Below are 6,000 nucleotides of genomic sequence, written 5' to 3'. Positions count from 1 at the left end.
GGAAAACAAATCAATCTTACTTGTGGGGGGAATAAAAAGCAGAAAAAGTTATTCTGATAATTGTTGATGAAGACTGACATTGAGGTGCAATACTATGTAGCCCTCAGTATGCCTTGTAGAATCAAAAAACTTCTTAAGGTGTGCATGTGCTGTCAAATTGCCTCAACACCAAACCTGAGTTTCTGCTTATGTGTGACACAGTAATAAAGATGTGTCTGGGGGAGGAACTCGGGCACTTTTGAGTTAATATAGATCCAAGTCCACACAGCATCCTGACTGTCAGACTTCAGTGACTGCTAGTCGAAGTTCTCTGAAGGAAAACTTTTTGCTGAATGGTTATTGACTTCAAATTTGCTTGTGAAATTTTTCGTTGCTTCTAAAAAGCATAAACACAATGCTGCTTCTCATAAAAGCTTTTTAAGTAAGTCCTCATTATCTTATGAAAAATACGTTCTTTTAAACCCTCTGACAGGGCTGGGAGGAACGAGCAACTTGCATACCTTTTCAAGTCTGCATAAATAGGAGAAGACAGCAAGAAGTGTAGGGGGGGAAATGGAAGTGCTTAGAGAAACTTGTAAAATAAATGCCATTATTTAACATGCATAGTTTAGTTTTGAATCTTCTTTGTGGGAGAAATAAACTGCCTGCCAATTGTTACAAATTTGTAGTGAAAATATGCATTTTATTTAAAATTTTGAAAATACTTTTTCCCCAAACTAGCTCTATTTTTAACCAAAAATTCATATAAAAAGGTGAAAATGTGGCAATCTAGCTTCAGCAAGTAACAACACAATGTGAGTTAGCAGGAAGCATGAAGTGCAGGGAGCCTTGAGCAGCAGCTACCAGAGCTTGCTTGGGAAGATGAGAAGCCACAATAGAGCCTGAAATCTAAGTAGTCTCCCAGATGGGGAAAGGAAAATGGTGCCTGTAGAGTCTCCTGCCTTCTGTTGCTCTCTCAGCTCCGTCTGGCTGTGGTTTTGTGGCAGCTGTCATGGAGAGAGATGCTTGTAGCATGGGAATCTTTGGAGCTGGAGAAGGCCGGCTGGCACAGAGGAAATTGTGTGCATTTACCCTTGACTTGATCCACAATCAGTTTGAGATTGTATGACATGAAATTGTCAGTAAATCTAATAGAAACACGAATTAAAATCATTAATAATTACATGAATTATTAATTTTCCTCTTTTGGACTTTTCAGCAGACTATAATGCTGGTCCTTAACCCTGGAAAAGGGAGGGAAATTACATAAATCCTGGTCCTAGCATCTCTGCTTTCTTTGTAGATCTACCATCTCTCCAGCCTTTGGTGATGCCTGACAGCAAGCCTCAGAGGTGCATGCTTAAAGCAGATTCCTGCTAACTTCTGGCAAGGGAAGGCAGCTGGAGGCTTGGAGTTACCATTTCGAATCAGAGCTATAGACTGTAATTCTCTGCCTTTGAACATGTGAGTAGGCTTACTTGGTTCTTGTCATATTCCCTTCTCTCCTTACTAGGGAGGCTATAACTTCTTCCTAAGATGCAGTTTCTGAAAATGCTATTACAGAAATAGTTCTTATGGAGGAAAGCCAGCCCAGCATCCCCACCCTGCTGCTGCTAGAATCTGCCTTCCCTGCTACCACAAGCACCAGGAGCTGCTGACTTAGACCTGACATGGAGATGCGAAGCTACTCACATACCCTGCCTTTACCATGTGTGCTCCTCATTTTGCCTGATTGCTCTGACTGTGCTCCAGGGATCAAAGGGGTCAAACTGAGGAGTGTGATCCTCCCACCTCAATCCTGACAGTGTTGAAGTTGAATCAGAAATTAGTCAGTAAGAGCTGAGCATTTAAGACTGGAGTTTTGTGTTTGGATGGCTGGGAATTCATCTCCTTTTCTGGTCTGAGGGAAGAGTTTAGCTCTTGTTCTGTGTGGTCTGGTACCAGACAGATGGGCTAGTGGAAAGGAGCACTGCTGACCCACACCTCTGCTGGGCAATGTTACAGAGCAGTGACATCACACAGGACAACCCAGCACATATGGGACAGCCAGGGGATCAGCCCCAGCCAGCACTGGGCTGGGAAAGGCAGGTCCTGCTCCACCAACCTGTTCTCCTGCTACAAGGTGACCTGCCTAGTGGACGATGGAAGGGCTGAGGATGTGTCTGCCTGCACTTCAGTAAAGCATTTGACACTGTCTCCCACAGCATTCTCCTGGAGAAACTGTCTGCAGATGCATGGGATGGGAATACACTTCACTGGGTAAAAAACTGGCTGTGTGGCTGGGCCCAGGGGGTGGTGAGTGCTGCAGCCAGGCACAACTGGTGCTCCCCAGGGCCCAGGACTGGGGCCAGTCCTGTTTCATATCCTTCCCAATGATCTGGATGAGGGGATTGAATGCAGCCTTATTAAATTTACAGACAACATTAATTTGGGCAGGAGTCTTGATCTGCTGTGGAGTAGGAATGCAGAGGGATCTGGACATGCTGGATTGAAATGCCAGTTGCAGGAGATTCAGTAAGGTGAACTTCCAGGTCCTGCACTTCAGTCACAATGTAATTCTGTGAAGCCTGTGATGTGCAATGCTTTTTCATAACTTGATGTGCTGGTTCATTTGCTATGCTATGCTATGCTAATACGGAGCTCTTTAGGCATGGATGCATGAGACAGGCTCTCAGGTAGTTTGCACTATGTCTGATACCTGCTGCTCCTTCTGTGCACAATATAAAATCTGCATTTGCTCTCCAGCTCTTTTGAGACAGTGCTGGTTTGATGGCTACAAATTATTCATTACTCTTCCTACCCTTTGTACGGTCTGCTTAGTATGAAAACAGTTCTTGGCAGTGACAGTCTCTGCATCACATTCAATATCACAGAGTCCCAGGTGTGGTGTGATCTTTAAGTGCATTTTCAGTACCTCTGCAAGAAGTTCTTGCTTCTTGCTTCCAGAGTACTAAGCCAAATCCTGCTGATGTGGGTGCATTTGTACTACCATGAAGTTCTCCCTCTTCTTCTCTCTCAACTTGGTTTCCTTTTTCCCAAACCCAGTGCTGACATCAGGTACATGTATTTTGTCACATGGACAATAGCTCCTTCTCTAAACTGAACTATTCCTGTCTCAAAAGAATGGAGAATTTTGTGACTTACCCTAGGGCACTGCGGTGTAGCTGGCAGCAGTGAAAAAAGCTACAGCAGGGAATGAAGGGAGGTCTTTTCTAGATGATTTTAAGTTCAGGATGTACTCACAATTGAGCTTTTGTTTGCTGTTGTTCTTTTTGAATAACTAAAAATTCAGGGAGTGTATTGGGGGGAGCCACTTTGGTATGTTGGGTGCTCATCTGTCCCGGAGGATGTGGTGTGAACAGGGTGGACAGTTTCCTTCTCTGTGCAGAACAGAGCAAGGATTGTCTGAGTATGAGAAAGGCAAAGCAGTGATCCTTCAGACCATGGCCTTGTTACTCTGTGCTTTTATGTTTGAAATCAGGAGATTCTTTAGCTCAGCAATTTGTACTGTGCTGTAAGACAAAATGAATGGAAAGTGCAGTCTAGGGAAAAGACTGAGGCTTTCTTGGGTTTGCACTAAGCTTGCCCTCTTGATATCTGTTTTTTGGTTTTTTTTCTGAGATTTGCCATTTCTGTCAAAATATGTAGGGAGGTCTGGGACTTTGTTTTCAGAACTTGGCAGAGACTGGGATTTGAAGGCATACATGCCATCACCCTTACTGTGTATATATACATTATGTATAATACAAAGCTGATTTTTTCATGTTTTGGCATCACATATGGTTTGATTCTTACCACTGTGACATTATTCTTCCACTTCAGAATGATGCACAGCTTTAGGGCTTTGGAGGAGGAGGGAATGTGTTTTCCTGTGATGTTGCTGATACCAGCCTTTACTTGGGGGTGAAATCGTGAGTGGAAGTCCGGGGTAGCTCAATCTCATTTGTCAGATTCCAAACTCCAGAGTGATGTCAATGAAAAGATACATGGAACTAGATGACACTCCCAAATTATCTTCTGTATGTGCCTGTATTCATCAGTCCAGTGAGCAATCTCTCTCGCTCACACCTGAGGGTTACACTGCACAGCTGCTGTGGGGAGGTCCCACATCTCCACAAGCTGTCCACCTCTGTAGCATCTCTCCCCAGGTTTGTGTTCCCGAGGTGTGCTCCTGGCTGGTGCCTCTGCCTCAGGCCCTTCTTGTACTCAGTTCAAATGAGTCAAGAAAGGACAGTGGAATTATTCCAGCCTCTTCTTGACTCTGAGTGATTTTTAAAGATGTACTGTTTTACTTTTTTCTTCTAGAAGATTCCATGCTTGCCTTTCCTGTTTGCAGGGGCTTGGATTTGCTAAGCTAGTTCCCTTGCTGGTGGGCACACCTTTTCCTGTTAGAAAAACAAGCTGCAGGATACATATTCTATTTGTTTCAGCACCTTTGTAAACCTCATTTCAGGAAGATGAGCTGTGGAGCTGGTGCTGGATGAGAAGTAAATGTGATGAATGGCATTTCCTACCCTCATGTTCAGGCAAGCATTCAGGTTTGTTTCATTTGCATGGAAGTAGAAGGGTATGAACAACAACTTGAGTGCTGCTTTCTCTTCATTATTCACCTAGTTAAGTCCCTATTTTGCTGTGTTTGCCCTTCCTGTAATCACATATGTTCTTCTTACCTCCACAGCCCTTGGATGTGCCTTGATAGATTCAGCTCCTGGTGTAAATTTTGAGTAACTGTCTTGAGTTTAGCAGAGCTGCTATTTAGCTACAATTCTCTCACAGGTCATGGAGTCAGGGCAATATAAGCTAGAAATGAAACAGGAACAGTGTTCTGGTAGCTCTTGACCTCCCAGAGACAGATGCTGGTCCCATTGCCTTTTCAGTGTTACTGGCTTAGAGTTGCTCTCTTTTATCCCCAATACAGCCTGACTCTGCTGCCTCTTGCCCAGGGCTATTCCAATGCCACAGGAGGGCAAAAGGAGAAAAGAGAGGCACGCTCTGGAAAAAGCACTGCAACTCTCCCCCAGCATAAAACTCTGAGTTTTTACCCACCTTTCTTATGTGACTGTTAAATTGGCCACAGCCAGTTACATTAAAGGTGAGGCCATGCCCTGCATATTACATACATGAACTCAGAAGTGACAGATCTTCCTGGGGAGCTTCAGCAACAGCGAACACGGAGCAACCAGAGCTGAATGAATGGGTGAATGTTTTATTGTTGGGCTATTATTGTGGCACGGGACAGGAGTATTTGAGGTTGTGCTGGTCACTAATTAATGTATGAAGCCTCAAGCATTGATCTGTGTGGATTAAATGCATGCTGGAGATGTTTTCTGTGCTGTGCCACTTCAAATTCTCTCTCATGATTCAACACATTCAAAGCAAATAATTTTCTGTTTCTCATTTGCTAGTGAATGCACGCCATTTAGTTTGTAATTGGAACACAGTATGCTGCATGTGTCTCTGCTAAATCATGAAAAGCAGTCCCTTTTCTAAATTGCACAAGTGTTTGTCACCTTTGTTTTAAAATGAGAGACATAAATTTTATGGGGCATGTGAATATATGTATTAGTTTAAATATGTTTACCCACACTGGTGAATAAGTCATTCTGTGATCTGACATAGGCTTTATGATCCTGCTCAGGTTATGCTCTGTGCTAAATTTCTTCTGTTGCTTCTATATTTAGAATTGAGCTTAGATTTTTTTTTTTTAAGGAAACAAAAATATGGAAAAAGTAGGCACATGAAAAGGACTGTGCTTCTATGTGTTTTTCATAAGCCAGGAGATGCAATGAGCTGTGGCAATTTGGCATGCTGGAGGTGCTTGACAGTCCATTGCGTATTAAATATGGTACATTAAAAAACTTTGATTTTACACAACTGCAGATCCATTTGATTAATGTGTTTTCTAGGGAGTTTTTAAATACTTGTATTGGCTGAGCAAAGTCCACTAATGCTTAATGGGGCATGACAGTGGCCTCAGCCTAGCCATGATGTGGAATGTCAGCTGACAGGGGAGACAGAAAG

The sequence above is a fragment of the Cyanistes caeruleus genome, chromosome 8, assembly GCF_971803275.1.
Source record: "Cyanistes caeruleus chromosome 8, bCyaCae1.hap1.1, whole genome shotgun sequence".
Taxonomy (NCBI): Eukaryota; Metazoa; Chordata; class Aves; order Passeriformes; family Paridae; genus Cyanistes; species Cyanistes caeruleus.
Note: the sequence above shows the minus strand (reverse complement) of the source record.